Here is a 17,908-nt window from a genome sequence, read left to right as displayed (position 1 = left end):
GAGTGGGCCTGGTTGGCAGACATCTGCCAGGTCCTTGGAAACTTTGAGGAGTCTACCCAGATGGTGAGCGGCGATGCTGCAATCATTAGCGTCACCATTCCTCTGCTATGCCTCTTGAGAAGTTCCCTGCAAAGCATAAAGGCAGACGCTTTGCACTCGGAAACAGAGGCGGGGGAAGACAGTATGTCGCTGGATAGTCAGAGCACCCTCCTGTCTATATCTCAGCGCGTTGAGAAGGAGGAGGAGGAGCATGAGGAGGATGAGGAGGAGGGGGAAGAGACAGCTTGGCCCAATGCTGAGGGTACCCATGCTGCTTGCCTGTCATCCTTTCAGCGTGTATGGCCTGAGGGGGAGGAGGAGGAGGAGGATCCTGAAAGTGATCTTCCTAGTGCGGACAGCCATGTGTTGCGTACAGGTACCCTGGCACACATGGCTGACTTCATGTTAGGATGCCTTTCTCGTGACCCTCGCGTTACACGCATTCTGGCCACTGCGGATTACTGGGTGTACACACTGCTCGACCCATGGTATAAGGAGAACCTTTCCACTCGCATACCCGAAGAGGAAAGGGGTTCGAGAGTGATGCTATACCACAGGACCCTGGCGGACAAGCTGATGGTAAAATTCCCATCCGACAGCGCTAGTGGCAGAAGGCGAAGTTCCGAGGGCTAGGTAGCAGGTGAGACGCGGAGATCAGGCAGCATGTACAGTACAGGCAGGGGAACACTCTCTAAGGCCTTTGACAGCTTTCTGGCTCCACAGCAAGACTGTGTCACCGCTCCCCAGTCAAGGCTGAGTCGGCGGGAGCACTGTTAAAGGATGGTGAGGGTGTACGTAGCCGATCGCACGACCGTCCTACGTGACGCCTCTGCCCCCTACAACTACTGGGTGTCGAAGCTGGACACGTGGCCTGAACTCACGCTCTATGCCCTGGAGGTGCTTGCTTGTCCTGCGGCTACCGTCTTGTCAGAAAGGGTGTTTAGTGCGGCTGGGGGAATCATCACGGATAAGCGTACCCGCCTTTCAACCGACAGTGCCGACAGGCTTACACTCATAAAGATGAACAAAGCCTGGATTTCCCCAGACTTTTCTTCTCCACCAGTGGACAGCAGCGATACCTAAACAATACGTAGGCTGCACCCGCGGATGGAAGCATCGTTCTCTATCACCATCAAAAACGGGGACCTTTTAGCTTCATCAATCTGTGTATTATATTCATCCTCCTGCTCCTGCTCCTCCTCCTGAAACCTCACGTAATCACGCCGTACGGGCAATTTTTCTTAGGCCCACAAGGCTCAGTCATATAATTTTTGTAAACAATTTTTATACGTTTCAATGCTCATTAAAGCGTTGAAACTTGCACCTGAACCAATTTTTATTTTAACTGGGCTGCCTCCAGGCCTAGTTACAAATTAAGCCACATTAACCAAAGCGATTAATGGGTTTCACCTGCCCTCTTGGTTGGGCATGGGCAATTTTTCTGAGGTACACTAGTACTGTTGGTACACCAATTTTTTGGGGCCCTCGCCTACAGTGTAATCCAATTAATTTTTTGCCCACCTGCATTAAAGCTGACGTTACATCAGCTGTGTTGGGCACTGCAATGGGATATATTTATGTATTGCCGGTGGCTTCCTGGCACCCACCCATGCTGTCGGTCCACACGGAGTTGTAACTGCATGTGTCCACTTCTAAAGAACCCCAGTCTGACTGGGGCATGCAGTGTGGGCCGAAGCCCACCTGCATTAAACATGACATTACCTCAGCTGTGCTGGGCACTGCAATGGGATATATTTATGTACCGCCGGTGGCTTCCTGGCACCCACCCATGCTGTCAGTCCACACGGAGTTGTAACTGCATGTGTCCACTTCTAAAGAACCCCAGTCTGACTGGGGCATGCAGTTTGGGCCGAAGCCCACCTGCATTTAACATGACCTTACCTCAGCTGTGATGGGCAATGCAATGGGATATATTTACGTACCGCCGGTGGCTTCCTGGCTCCCACCCATGCTGTCGGTCCACACGGAGTTGTAACTGCATGTGTCCACTTCTATAGAACCCCAGTCTGACTGGGGCATGCAGTGTGGGCCGAAGCCCACCTGCATTTAACATGACATTACCTCAGCTGTGATGGGCAATGCAATGGGATATATTTATGTACCGCCGGTGGGTTCCAGGGAGCCACCCATGCTGTCGGTCCACACGGAGTTGTAACTGCATGTGTCCACTTCTAAAGAACCCCAGTCTGACTGGGGCATGCAGTGTGGGCCGAAGCCCACCTGCATTTAATCTGACGTTAGCTCTGCTGTCCAGGGCACTGCAATGGGATACATTTATGTACAGCCGATGGGTTCCAGGGAGCCACCCATGCTGTGGGTGCACACGGAATTCCCATTGCGGAGTTGTACCTGCCTGTGACTATTTATAAAAAACCGCGGTCTGACTGGGGCATGCAGACACCTTGACAGAATGAATAGTGTGTGGCACATAGGTTCCCCATTGCTATGCCCACGTGTGCAGCTCCAGATGGAGGTGGCACAGGATTGGATTTCTCATTGCTTCTGTACAGCATTGTGGGCTATCGCCCCGCCCCTTTTAAAGAGGGTCGCTGCCTAGCCGTGCCAACCCTCTGCAGTGTGTGCCTGCGGTTCCTCCTCATGGCAGACGCACTTATAAATAGACATGAGGGTGGTGTGGCATGAGGGCAGCTGAAGGCTGCGCAGGGACAATTTGGTATGCGCTGTGGACACTGGGTCGTGCAGGGGGGGGTTGGGCAGCATGTAACCCAGGAGAAGTGGCAGCGGAGTGTCATGCAGGCAGTGATTGTGCTTTGTTGGAGGTAGTGTGGTGCTTAGCTAAGGTATGCATTGCTAATGAGGGCTTTTCAGAAGTAAAAATTGATGGGAGGGGGGGGCACTCTTGCCGCTATTGTGGCTTAATAGTGGGACCTGGGAACTTGAGATGCAGCCCAACATGTAGCCCCTCGCCTGCCCTATCCGTTTCTGTGTCGTTCCCATCACTTTCTTGAATTGCCCAGATTTTCACAAATGGAAACCTTAGCGAGCATCGGCGATATACAAAAATGCTCGGGTCGCCCATTGACTTCAATGGGGTTCGTTATTCGAAACGAACCCTCGAGCATCGCGAAAATTTCGTCCCGAGTAACGAGCACCCGAGCATTTTGGTAATAACAAACAGGTGTTATCGTGTGTTGCGTTTTTCATTGTTTTATTGTCGGAAAGAACAATATTCAAGAATAAACAATGGCCTGGCCAGGGCCAATTCACAATGTCGGAAAGGAAAGGTACTGGGGAGAGTATGAGGGGGGGGGGGGGATTCTCTCTCTCAGGGATGTCACCCCATGGGGCAGAGACACCGGAAATCTTGAGTTAGGTTAATAGGCTCATCCCCGCTGTAGGAAAGGTGTAATTTATCCATGGGGTCCAAATACTGCGAAATTTATCACCTTTATCTTCCGTTATCGAAGTAAGTTTTTCATTTATGAGATACCAATTCATTCGGCTTTTAACTTCGGAAAAGTCTAGAGAAACTTTACACCAGGAATGAGCAATAGTTTGTTTTGTAGCTAGGAAAATAAATTAAATTAATTTTCTGGAATTTGGGGGTATATTCTCAATCTTTTTGTTCAACAGAGTCTCCCATAGATTTTTGCGTAAATTATGAAATGTTACTGAGTAGATTAGAGAGTACATCCTAATTCAGAGTCGTTTGACCCTAGGGCAGGACCACCATATATGGAGCATGTCTCCAGGGGGCGTGCAACCTCGGAAACATTCTTTCGAATAGCTGGGGACCGCATGTGCAATTCCAGTGGGAACTAGGTACCAACGTAGAAGAATTTTATATGAGGTTTCCAACATTAATATGTTACAGGCTCCATTGTTGGTTGATCTCTAAATCTGAGACCACTCCTCCTCACTCAGGACATCCCCTAGATCCCGCTCCCATCTAGTTACATAAGGTAATTGTGTGCGGAACTTGGTGTGAACCAGGTTTGAGTATATTTGGGAGATGAGACCTTTTGCCTAAGGGTATTTAAGGCAGTAGGATTCGAAGGTGGTGAGGGAATATGGAGGTTTTGTGTTCCTCAATAGGGACGTTGACCAATTTTTTAACTGTAAGTAGCGAAATATTTCTGATGATGGTAAGTCCCTATTCTTCTGTAGGATGGAAAATGCCATCACCCCTTCCTTTGAAAGTAAATGGTGTAATTTGGTAATACCTCTATTAGTCCAATTTTGAAAGGCTAAGGGGGAGTCCCGGCCTGGTGGGAATAGAGGGTTACGTAAGAGTGGTAAGAGGGGTAGGTGAGGAGAGGTCAGGTTCCCAAACTTTAAGTGAATGCTTTATAATGGGATTAGATATACTAGGCCTGTAGGTCGGGGGGATCCACAATAGTGAGTCTACTGTGAGGGAGTGAATTTCCATGGCCTCTATGGAAAGCCAAAGAGGGTCACTTATAGTAACATAGTTCGTTAGGCCGAATGAAGACAATGTCCATCTAGTCCAGCCTGTCTATCCTCCTGTGTTGATCTAGAGGAAGGCAAAAAACACCAAGAGCAGATGCCAATTAGCCCTTTTGGGGAAAAAATTCCTTCCCGACTCCCTAGTGAAATGTAGGGAGGCTAACTGGGCCACGTGGGCTGCCTGGTAATATTTTGTTATATGCGGGGATCCCAAACCTCCTTGTTGTCTATGTCTATATAAGGTGGAATGTGATACTCTGGGGATAGAGTTATTCCAGATAAAGCGGAGGGTCATCTGCTGAAGTGTTTTCAGGAAATGCCCAGGAACCTGTACTGGAAGGGCTCGAAAGAAATAGAGGAGTTTAGGAAGGAACGACATCTTTAAAGGGGTTGTCCCGCGCCGAAACGGGTTTTTTTTTTTTCAACCCCCCCCCCCCGTTCGGCGCGAGACAACCCCGATGCAGGGAGGTAAAGAAAGCTCACCGGAGCGCTTACCTGAATCCCCGCGCTCCGGTGACTTCTCTACTCACCGCTGAAGATGGCCTCTTCCTCCGTGGACCGCAGCTCTTCTGTGCGGTCCATTGCCGATTCCAGCCTCCTGATTGGCTGGAATCGGCACGTGACGGGGCGGAGCTACACGGAGCTACACGGAGCCCCATAGAAGACTGCAGAAGACCCGGACTGCGCAAGCGCGGCTAATTTGGCCATCGGAGGGCGAAAATTAGTCGGCACCATGGAGACGAGGACGCCAGCAACGGAACAGGTAAGTATAAAACTTTTTATAACTTCTGCATGGCTCATAATTAATGCACAATGTACATTACAAAGTGCATTATTATGGCCATGCAGAAGTGTACAGACCCACTTGCTGCCTCGGGACAACCCCTTTAAGGAGTTCACCCTTCCTATCCATGATATATGGTATCGGTTTCAACTTTCCAATAGTTAACGTAGTTTACGGAGGAGAGGTTTATAGTTTTGCGTATACAACTGATCATAGAAGTTGGTCATTTGTATTTATTTTTTACACAAGCTAGGAATGATTTTCAGGGAAGGGCTTATATTTCAAGCCCTTCTCCGAAAATCACTGCAGTGGTTGTCTGCATCTCATTGCTTTCAATGGGGCCGTCGGCAGCATCGGCGGCCCCATTGAAAGCAAAGGGAGAACATTGCGTTCCTTTGCCACAGCTGCCACAGCTGTGACAGGGGATTCTTTACTTGTCGTGGGGATTGCTATCATCACTAAACACAGTGACAGTGCTGTCACAGTGTTCAGTGATGAGGGGACTTCCCACGGGGAATATTTACGTGCAGCACGGACCTATGTGGTGCACCCATGTCCTACCTTTTGCAGGTGCGTGAATTTGCACACCTTTAAAACACAGACATGTGAACACACCATAGGAAAACAATGGTTCTAAGAGACACGTGGTTTTGTGCACACATGCGCACGCAAAAATACATGCTCGTGTGAACAAGGCCTCAAAATGTATTACCCTGGATCTGTAGCGTTTAGAGAAATCCCACATGAGGTCTGGGTGTGTACCAAGAAACACCTTATCCATTTTGGGATCTCCCTTTTATTAGGACTTTCTCCAAGCCACTTTTCAGGTTTATAGAGGCCACGAGTTGCTAAAACATAAGAAACCACCTCCAAAAGACCCCATTTTGGAAACTACTGTACAATCCTCAAGGAAATTCATCTAGGGTTGCAGTGATCATTACAACCCCACCAGTGTTTGGTGGAATTTGTTAAAGCGGTTTACAGAATACACCTAACATTCGTGGCAGAGAGTGGACACATTGTATATAAAAAGATAAACCACAATACTCACCTCTGACTGCACAACGCTCCCCGCCTCTGTCCGGTCTTCTGTTTACAAGCGCATCAGTAGTCCACCCATGTGACCGCTGCAGCCAGTAGGAGACCGGACAGGGACGTCATCAGTGACAGCCTATAAACCAGCCTCAGTTCGACATTAGAAGCTGACGTGACATGTTTAGGGAATGTCACCAGGCATTCTGGCCGGGGGACATCACATGTCACATACCATGACACTGGACCGTCACGGTGAGTATATTGATTTTATACAATTTGGTGCATGGGGAGCTCAAAGCTATTAAAAAAAAATCAATAACTCTGTGAACTCCTTTCACATTGGACCATGAGAATGAAAAATTATAATATTTCCAGTAATATGTACAATTAGCCCTAAATGTTTAAATTTCACTAGGAGCAAACTGCTGTTTGGGCACATGGCATCGCTTAGAAAGGACAGAGAGCTATTCGACTGGAATTATTTTTGGACTCTATGTCACGTTTGCATTTCCCCTTAATTATCTAGAACACTTGAACACCCCAAAAAGGGATTCCAATTTAGGAAACTATACCCTTCATTAGTACCATTTGAGGTGCACACAACTTTTTGATCTCTTTTTATGCAAGTTTTTTAGAGGCGCAATGATCATTGTTTTTTTTTTACAATGTACAGGATAGGTAACATAACCTTGCAGCATGGGGTGTTATGAACACAGCAATACCAATTCTGTAAACGTTTGTAGGGGTTTTTTGTTTAGGATTTTTAGTGGAAAAATTGCGATTCCCCTGCCCCCCCCCATTTTTTTCGTGATCTTTTTAATGTCAAAAAATTAGCATTTATTTTTTTATCACAGTTACTCATCTCACAAAAGGACTAGAACTTGTGATCATTTGATCACTAAGATAATTCACTGTTATAATTGGGTCTGTCATTTTTCTCAGTGTAAGGCCCAATGTCCACGGGCAAAATAGAATTAGTAAATCCGCGCTGGTTTCCTGCACGCGTGATCCGCGCCCATAGAGAATCATTGGACACCCGCAGATAATTAAATATCTGTGGATGTCATTCTTCCCTGGCGTGCGGATCGCACGCGCGGGAAAACACCTGCATCATGTTCAATTTTGTGCGGTTTTCCCGCACAGACAGCTCCTGCGGCTTCCATTGGAGCCAATGGAAGCCATCCAGTCCTACGGCACACCTGCAGCTGTTATTGTGCTGTGCTGCGGGAAAGCAGAAGTTTAAAATAAATAAGTGTGCGCAGCGCATGCTGCCGGCATGCCAAGCACATCCGCCGGGCAGAAGAAACAACATCCAGCCGTGACGGAGGGGAGACCCGCAGCATCCAAACAGGTAACTATAATCTATTTCTTGGACTCCTGTGAACTGCGATAGAAAACTACATCTAAAAAATGCAAGCAGTTTTAAAAACCATAGAAAAGTTCTGAAAGAAATTTCAGCTCACCAACTACCGTGTTTCCCAGAAAATAGGTCCTACCCTGATAGCAAGACCTATTGGGTTTTCGGGGGGGAGTGGGGGGCTTGAAATATAAGGCCTCCCACGAAAATAGCTGCATCCTCCTCGTCTCACAGCGGGGCTTCTGCTGGTGATGGGGCTTTGAATACCCCGCCTCCAGCAAAGCAATCACAGCCATTCAGCAGAAGCTCTGCTGTGAGACGAGGAGGACACAGCGCCAAAAGACCATCGGGAGGCATCGGGACGCCGTGGACCAGGGGAGTATAAGGCCCTCCCCCGAAAATAAGACACTGTATCCCTTTTGGGGCAAAAAATAATATAAGACAGTGTCTTAGGGGAAACATGGTACCTTGATACCAAAAGAACAAAGCATGGAAGAGTTCAACCAACTGCATGCAGATCAGTAGCACCAAGAGGAAAATCCTGCTCAGCCAATGGTAGAACAGGAAATTTAAAAAGTACTTTTTATTTAAAAAAAAATATTAAAGCTGTAGCATATTAGGGCATTGTCTACAATAGATAAAGAAATATGTCAGTTTCTGTAACGTGTTTCCGGTACGAACAGCACCCTTAGTTGTAGTCATGTCTTGATGTATTGTGGTCAATGCCATAATGTTCTAGATTTTTATTTTTGTAATAAAAAGTACTTTTAAAATTTCTTGCTCTACCATTGGCTGAGCTGGATTTGCTACTACTTTTATAAACCGCATCTACTTTTTTAATACATTTCTTTTGTTACAGTTCAAAAAAGGGGGTTCAAAATAAGCATCCAAATGCCATTTGTGAATGCAGCTTCTAAGGCAGCTGCAAATAAAGAGAATGTCTGTAAGACTAGTTTCACACGGCCAAGCGCAATATCGGGCAGTGAAACTCAGGCGCTCGGGAACGTGCGATGTATCCACAGATGTAAAGTGTTTTTGTGTCAAAACCGCCTCCCATCACTCCAGTACAGCTGCGATCCTCTGGTGCAAATATCAGCCGCATCGTAGGATTGGCAAGTGTTTCCCAGTGTTTTAAGTGGGAAACCCCGCATTGCACTTGTGTGCACATCACAGGCTGCGCAATATGTTTTCCGGCCCTATTAAAAACAATGGGTGAGGTGTTCCAAGAGAATGGCCAAAGATATGATATGCCTAAGGCTGCCTGCACACGGCAAAACCGTATTCCGCGTACAGAATCCCGCAGCAAAATCAGACCCTGACAGCAGTGGCGTCCACACGTGCCTGTGATTTCCCGTATTTTCTGTACTGCGGATGGATCGGTGGCTCGCTGTCGTACATATCCGCATTGTGCTTACAAGAGAAAACAATGGGAAACACTTGCCGATCCTCTAACACGGCCGGAAGTCACGCTGGAGAATCGCAACCTCACAGAAGCGTTGAGAGGCGCTTTTTACAGTACATCGCTGTAGTGCGATATTGGGCCAAGTTTGAATGTCCAATATCGCGGTCGGCCATTTGCAGTAAGCCTCTGAGTAAAAGTATATTTGTACAGGGGCCGACGATCAGGAGAAAATGTTAATCTGAACATTTATTCTCCTGACCGTTGCTGCGTGTGAAGCTGCCGTTGATCAGCCAACCATCGAGGCTTGTTTGTTGGCTGATGGCATCTATTATGCTGCCAAAAATAATAGTGGTTAGCAGCACATCACTGTGTAAGGCAGCGCGGACGGCTTCCATTGAAATCAATGCAAGATGTCCAACCCGCTGCCTTTCCACAATTGACATCGCGGAAAGGTCGCAGATTCTGCAACAGTGCCTACCTACAGCATGGGAAAAGGAGGAGTCTAAAGCAGGATACAAGAAAAAATTTGTACAGCGCATTTCCAACCGCGAGCCGTGCGGACGATCTGCAGAACCGATTATGAAGACAAAATACAGGTACATGCGGGCAGCGGGTTGGATTCTGCTGCAGGCTCCAACAGCCGGCCTAAACAGGGGATTTGCTGCAAACAATGTTTAAAGTGTATTTGCACACACTGTGTAAAGGCCCTTTAACCCCTTAAGACCTCGTGTCCATGGGAAAAATGGAATTGCGGAATACGCATGGGTCAGCTGTGCTGACGATCCGCAGTTCAATATGCCCATATGCAGCATCCGAGGAGCGGGCCCACAGCCAAGTAGATAGCGGGGTAGATTGAGGCCTTGTCAAGGGGCTCCACCATCTCCTCCCCTGGGGGTAGCACGGGACCCAACCATGTTACTGCTGGGGAGGTCACAGGGTAACCCAATACGTGGTTTACCGTAAGTCCTTTGCCACTTGTGACGCCATTGTTCTATCCTCTGCGGTGAATCCAGAAGTTGGAATAAAGTAGTACATGAACAGGGATAATGTTATGAGCAAAACCGGGAATGGTCAGTCAAGCTCATTTACTTGCAGAAAACTATGTACAGTCCAACTTTACATCAGCCAGCAGGCTAACGGTGCAAACACAAAGTTGGTGTGACAGGGAGGATTGACAGGATGACAGACGAGTCCACAGTCCTAGTTATCTGTGGGGTTCTGTTACCGGCCACTCTCCTTCTCTCTCTCCAGCCCTCTACCAGTCAACACTCACATCTGAAAGGCACTCAACGCTGAATGGCGGCTCCTCTTACTCAGTGCCTCTTACTCAGTGCTTAGTGCTAGCACTGGCATATCCTGGGTAGACTGGTCCGAGGCCAAGCAGAAGAGAATCGCTCAGCTTCTTCCATTCTGTCGACACAGACCAATCTGAGTCTGTGGGGTTCACTACGCAGACTTGCGTAGACTTAGGCTCAGGCTTAGACTGACTTTCGCAAGAAGCTCCAGCAGCAGACTCTCTTGCTAACTCCCTGACTTCTGCTAGACTACACACTGACTCCTGCAGGAAGACTAACTTGCACTCAACTTGCAAACACATATATGAAACATGATCACGTGAACACAACAAGATACATTTTCCAGACATTACCCAGACATTAACCCATTCAATGCTGCAGAGGTGCAATACACATCAAATTCACACAACACAGAAGACACTGACAAGTCAAATGCACAAGACAAACACATTCATACTTATGAAGGGGCCCTGTTAACTATGGTCCATTACACATAGACATTCACTGGGCATCTGCAGGTAATTAAATACCTACGGATATCATTTTTTCCCCAGTGTGCGGATCGCAGACACAGGAAAAAAAAACATGGCATGCTCCATTTTCTCCTTCTATTGAAGTCAATGGAAGCTGTCGGATCCACGGCACACTGCGTCCGGAAAGCAGGAGATTTAAAAACAAAAAAAGCACGGCGCGCCCAGACACATCCACAGCCCAGAAGAAAGAAGATCCGCACTGCAGCCAGACATGTAACAAAATGTCTTTTAAGGCCTCATGGCTGCGGGCATGGGTGAAAACCGCTGCGGCATTCCACATTTGGAAACCGTGCGTACCCGTGGGCATGAGGCATAAGCCCTATTTTCTTTTTCATTTTTTCCTCCATACTTTGAAAAAAATCTTAACTCTTTTATTATTCCATCGATGCAGCTGTCTGAGAGCTTGTTTTTCCTGAGTTGTATTTTACAAAGCTATTATATAATGTACTGAAAAACCTATAGAAAAATTCTAAGTGGAGTGAAATGGACAGGAAAAAAACTAAATTCCGCCATCTTTGGGTGCGTCTTGTTTCTACGGCGCACATGCTGCAACAAAAATGACCTGATAACGTTATTCTATGTGCTAGTATTATTGCTACAATACAAAATTTATATACTTTTATATAAAATAAGATATAAAATATCTTTGGAAAAAAATAAAAAAAATTTCGGACACCATCTTCTGACCTCCATAACTCTATAACGTTCCATCAACATAGTTGTGCGAGGGCTCATTTTTTAGGGGATGTCCTGTAGTTTCTATTGGTACCATTTTGGAGTGCAGGCGACTTTTTGATTGCTTTTTATTCCATTTTTTCTTGGAGACCAAAGACCAAAAAAAGTGCAATTCTGGTGGGTTCACCGTGCGGGATAATGCATTACTTTGATAAATTGGACTTTTATGGACTCAGCGATACCAAATATGTTTTGTTGTTTTTACTTTGATTTTGTTTATTATAAATATGGTAAAAGTTGTTTTTTTTTTTAACTTTTATTACCTTTTATTTCTTTAATCTTATATATAAAATGCAAACGCTGTTTGTCTGTTTGTTTGTGTTGTATACAAATCCACAGTTCTGCTCAATCTGAGTAAAATTTTGCATGCGCGTTCAGCAGCAGGCGATGAATAATGATTTAATTAAAAATCAAAAACTCACTTACTTTCTTTGTACTTTTTGTTGCCAATAGCAACCAATCACAGTTCAGCTTTCATTTCTTATACTGCTGCAGTAAAATGAAAGCTGCGCTGTGATTGGTTGCTATGGGCAACACAGATTTCCTCTTGGACAACTTTCATAACAGTGCGGTGCGGGGCTCATTGCTGTGGCCACTTTGTACATTCCAGGACTGCTAGTCATAAAATCGTCAGACAAGGGAGCGAAATGAAGAAGATTGGTTGTGCGCCAGAATCAGAAATCAGGTGCACAAAGCACCAGTAAGTTATAGCGCTGGTCTGTGCTGCAAATGTAAGCCCCAAAAACAAGCCCACATTTTCACAATGTTCTATAAAGGAAAGTTTTAGTTACACCACAGCAGCAGGGACTGTGATTGATATCTGAGGTGCGAGGTGGTGAGAGGTGCTGCAGAGTGCCAGAGTCTGCTAAGCAGGCTGTTCAAGGGTCTGTTGCTGGAATAGCTGGGTGAGCGCTGGGGATCCAGGAACAGGAGCTACAAGGAGGTCTAAGAGTGCTACAGAGCAAACAGATGAAAACCAAAGAGCATACAGAGGAGTTTGTTGGCACCAGGCTGTAAGTGAGGCCAGCCTCAGTAAAGACTGCAAGTTGTTCACAGTAGGGATTCAAACCGTTAAACAACAGGCCTGTGGCATAGGACTGGAACTGTTCTGGTATTCCTGTTCCTGTTTTTATAATCTTACTCATTTTTATTTGTTTGTATATGGCTGTGTTCACACAGGGCGGATTTGCCGCGGAAATTCCGTCCAGAATTTCACTGCGGCAAATCGGCCTGCATCCGCTAACCCCGAACTTAGACAGCCATATGGACGAGATTTGTCGAAAATTTTGTCCACACAGAATGGTCAATCCGTCACGGCAAAGTCGGCGCTGCGGCACAGATTCCGCGGCCACAGCATGTCTATTTTTGTTTCTGTTACGGCTGCGCTGCTCTCTACGGGATAGCTGGACGCAATGGAAAAGCATGCGGCCAAGCTGCTCCAAACACCGTGGCAAAGTGCTGTGGGTTTTGAAGCTGTGCTTTCCTGGCGGAAATTATTTAGCTGCGGCAAAACCGCGCGATTTCCAGCAGGATTCCGCCCTGTGAGAACCCAGCCTATGAACGATGCATATTTTTATAACTCCTTCTGCTGCACCGTTGCCTGAATTTGTGTTGCGACACCACCTACCAAGGATAATAATAGCATATAAAAGGTCTGGACAAATCTATGCCAAGTTCACAAACCAGCAACCACATGCAGTATGTCCGGGGATCAACAAACCTGCCACTTGAGCATTTGTCCTTCCTCCAGTAGGAAGAGAAGGCAAAAGCTCATCTTGGTAGCTACAGAAGTCCACCCCTCCTCTAGTATTAAAAACTGTGTCCAAATCCACCCCCACTTCCTCAGTCACCTGTATTTATATATTTTTTAGAATTAAAAAAAAAAAACAACACATATTTTGTATCTCTGCATCCATAGAAATGTGATAATCATTAAATATGATTGATCAAAATAACGCATTATTTATCCTGCAGAAGAAAAACGTGCAGCACCAGAATCGCACCTATTTGGTCACCCCGTCTCTAAGAAATAAAAAGCCCCTGCAAAGTCTTATGTACTCCAAAATGGTACCAATAGAAACCGCCAGACGTCCCACGAAAAACATGCAACTTTGTACAACTGCATCAACGGAAAATGCAAGAAATCCTAAATAAGTGTGGCATCGGCGTAACCCTACTGACCCACAGAATAAAGTCATCATATCAGTTTTGCCGCAGTATGTACACCGTAGAAACCATACGCACCAAAAATGGCAAAATTCCTTTTTTTTTTTTTATTTCACCCCACTTTGCAATTTTTAAAAGGTTTTTCAGTACATTACATACTGCAATTCAAAAATACAACTCATCCCACAAAAATACAAGCCACAGACAGGTATGTCAATACAAAAATAAGTTATAGTAAAAAAAAAGAATAAACCCCCCCCCCCCCCCCCCAAAAAAAAACACACAGCTGCGTCAAGGGGTTAATATTGGGGCACTGCTGAAACGTACTGCAGTTTAGCTAAAACGTCACACACATTTGACCAATAAAACCACACCATGGGGGCTGTAGTGCAAAGACAAATGGAGTAGATGTTAGCAACCAATCAGATTCAATCTCTCATTTTCAAGAGACCCTTTGGAAAATGAGAACTGAAATCTGATTGGTTGCTATGGGCAACTACTCCACTTTTTCTTTGCACTACTTCTGATGGCTCCATTCTGTTTAAAAATAGTCTTCTGAACGGATAACAGTCACGTGAGCATAGCAATATTTGTAAATATAACTCCACCCACCCTTTGCACTGATTCGCTGCTGCCCGGAATCTGTCAAAATAAAAAAAAAACCTTCTATATTAACGTATTCCCTTGCTGTAATACAGCCGATATAACAGCATAATGACGCCGCCGCTTTCCTACGGGAGCAATTATAGGAAAGCACGGTTGAAGCTGTGCCCAAAACAAACATGGCGGGAGGAGTCTCTGCCCTGCGAACACTGTTTCCGGAAGTGACGTCAGTGAGCGGCTCTGCACCTTCGCCCGTGTTGTGGATTGGAGCGGTAGGTTTGAACGCGCTCTGCTTGTCTTGTATGCGGGGCCGAAGGGCACGTGACCACAGGGGCTGCGCGGAGGCATATGTACAGCCGCCATGTCTGTGTGCGGGAGAGAGGCTGTCAGCATGAAAATATTTAGCTTGGAAATGGAGTAGGGCTGTCACAGGCTGGGGGGCTCTGAGCTCACAAAGACAGACCTCTTAAAGGGGGCTTCTAGGTCTCCAAAGGGAAACTGTCAGCAGGTTCCAACACATTAACCTGCTAGAGTGATGAAACGGTGATGTACGTTCCCATCAGTGCGATATTGCATTTGCTAATGTGAATTTTCTTTTTTTCTTCATGGCGACGCAAATCGCCTAGTTTCTGTAAAATTGCTATTTTTATTTTTTTTTCATGTGCATGAAAGGATCGCTAGTGTTTCCGATGGGAAACCTGGCATGCCATGTGATCTCCTTCAGGGGCGCATTGAAAACCGTAGGCGAAGCATTCGAGGGAGCGTCCAAATATGGACCGTGCTACGACTTTTTCCTTACAAATGGACTTCATATACGTGCGAGGTTTGTGTGTATCACAGCGTCCAAACCCCGTGCGATAATCCCGGCCGATTACAAAACTTTTTTATTTTTTGCTTATGGCACGTGAAGAAGAAATCCATTTTTAAACCGTCCCTGTGCAAATGAAGCAGCGCGCTGCGGTGGCGGTGCTGTACCATCTCTGCAGGCTGGAGTCTGCCTGATAAACGCACCGCTCCTCGCTGCTGTGCTGCTGATGGACGAGCGCCCTAAGCCTCACCTTTTGTGCCTTGAGTCTGCAGGCTGGTGCGAGCGCAGATTTATGGGTAGAGTGGGAAGGCTTAGTTGTGCGTGCGCCGATTCTCAGCCCGTGTCTGGAGAGACTACCATGATCTTAGGTCATCCACATCACAAGAGCAAAAATGCGTGTGTTCATCAGGCAAACTCCAGGCAGCAGAGATGGTACAGCCCACCACCACAGCGCTCTGCTTCATTTAGGGTATTCCCAAAATTGGCTTTTATTAGCTATCCATAGGAGAGGTGGTAAGTCTGATCAGTGGGGGCTCACCGCTGAGAACAGGGATCCCATGTCTCCCTCTCTGCCGGCTTATCCCGACCCCTTCCCCCACGGCCGCCAGTCTCATTGAAGGTGAACGGAGTGGCGCAGTTCATGGTTGACCTCTGCGCCATTCAATCTACTCACTGTAGGGAGGGTGCAGCGAGGAGGAGACATGGGATCGGTAGGGATCTCAACGGTAAGACACTCAGCTGCACCCTGTCCAGCGCTGGAGCCCGGAGGAAGCGGGGGAGTGGGGGAAGTAAAGTGTCATTCATTGTGCACACACCCACTCATTGATTATGGCTCCTAAAGCCTGTGATGGACTGAGCAGTGACATGCACAGTTTATGGCATGCGGAATCCAGAGCGGGCGTCCACCTCCGGATTCCACAGCCAATACCTTCCATAGCATGTAATGGAAAAGTGATGTAGTCTTTTGTTTTTCCTGCACACAAGTGGAACGCAATTACGATTTTCTGCTCGTGGCGGAAACATCACAGCATGCTGTGTTTTTAGGCTGATTCCAGGCAGACGGCTTCCATTGAAGTCAATGGAAGCCATCTGGCTTGTGGTCCTTAACCCCTTGAGTGGCACGCCCGGAAAAGTTCCGTGACGAGCTCCACTGCTCATAGCAACATAGCCCGGAAGATTTCCGGGCTATGTATCACTATGGGAGCTGCAGAGCACAATGCCACAAGCTGTGACAGTGTGCTCTGCCTGCACAGACCCACAGAGAGCAGTGCAAGGGCTTTGAAAAACCAGCAGAAGATATTGCCGGCATATCGGCAATGTCCTGCTTTGTTTACAGGTTGCCATAGAGACCATGGGCTTGTCAGAAGCAAGCCGATGGTCTCTGTGGCAGGGAGAGCTGATTGTTAGCTGTCAGAGGACAGCTAGGTACTAGCTCTTACAGCAGAGATCAGAGAAAACCTCCGATCTCTGCTGTGTTAACCCTTTTCATGCTGCAGTCTATGTGACTGCAGCATGTAAAGGGCTGTCACTGCAGCATGTAAAGGGCTGTCACCATCGGACCCCTGGAATGTGATCAGGGGTCCTGATGGGTCCCTGTGGAAGTCCCCTAAAGGGACAAAAAAAAATAAAAAATTTAAAAAAAATAAAAAAAAAAAAAGTAAAAAAATTATTTAAAAAAAATTAAAAAAAACACTTGTCTCCCTTTACTTTGTAAAAAAATCAAAAATACAATCACACATGTGGTATCCATGTGCGTCGTAATGACCCAGAGAAGGAAGTTAATACATTATTTAACCCCTTAATGACATGGCCCCTTTTTTCTTTTTTCCCCATTTCTTTTTTTCCTCCCCCCTGTTTAAAAAATCACAACTTGTCCCGCAAAAAACAAGCCCTCATATGGCCATGTCAATGGAAAAATGAAAAAGTTATGGCTCTTGAGACGCAACTGCAAAACTAGTTGAAATTCAATGATTAGACCATTTTAAAAAACCTGCCCTGGTGGGCACGACAGGGTGGTAGGAAACCTGCCACTCAAGGGGTTAAAGGACGCGGATTCCGTGTCATCACCTAGCGACGGCGTAGTAAAATCTGTACTGCGCATGTGCGCCGACTGGACCACCCGCAGTACAGAAGAGACTGACCGGTACGTGCGGATGTCGGCTGGCTGCACAACCCGGTTGTGTGCAGCCGGCCTAATATGTAGTTTTTTTTTATTTTACAGTTTTAAAGCTGGGAATTAAAACAAAACAAAAAAAACCCTTAAAGGGGTTGTCCGGCCATAAACATCAGGTCTCATTACTTCTGTTTGCCCAATACAATGCACTTTGTAATATACATTGTGCATTGTAAATTAGGCAAACAGAAGTTATTCACTTACCTCTTGGCTGCCCCCCCCCTGTGTTGCTCCTCGGTTGCCATGGTTCCTGGTTCCGACAAGTCTCTTCTCCTCTTCTTGTCGGGACGACCGGGGACGCGCCTCTCCAGCACAGCTCTGCGCATGTGCAGAAGTTCAGCCTGGGAAGCTCAGTTCTGCCTGAGGAGGCGTGGCTGCTGGCTCTTCAACTCCTAGGTAAGAATGAGAGGAGGGGCGGGCTCTCGTGGGGGGGGGGGGGGGGGAGGATGGATGGATGTGTGCAAGTGGCTGTCAGAAGTCCGGGGGGGGGGGGGGGCAGTGATGTGTGTCTGTGCAATGTCAGGATGGA

At 46.7% G+C, this 17,908-nt stretch overlaps 1 protein-coding gene across 2 annotated transcripts in view; it reads left to right on the top strand.

Moving 5' to 3' along the window:
- The first annotated feature begins 14,634 nt into the window (after positions 1-14,634).
- Positions 14,635-17,908, top strand: part of CUEDC2 (CUE domain containing 2) — a 37,954-nt gene continuing 34,680 nt past the window's right edge. For both annotated transcript variants that reach the window (XM_066600539.1, XM_066600538.1), the window contains exon 1: positions 14,635-14,670. The gene's annotated coding sequence lies outside the window, so the exon portion shown is untranslated. The remainder of the gene's footprint in view (positions 14,671-17,908) is intronic.

Source organism: Eleutherodactylus coqui, chromosome 4 (genome assembly GCF_035609145.1).
Source record: "Eleutherodactylus coqui strain aEleCoq1 chromosome 4, aEleCoq1.hap1, whole genome shotgun sequence".
In the NCBI taxonomy this organism is placed as follows: Eukaryota; Metazoa; Chordata; class Amphibia; order Anura; family Eleutherodactylidae; genus Eleutherodactylus; species Eleutherodactylus coqui.
The sequence above is the reverse complement of the archived record's forward strand: the minus strand, read 5'-3'. Positions and strand labels throughout refer to the sequence as shown.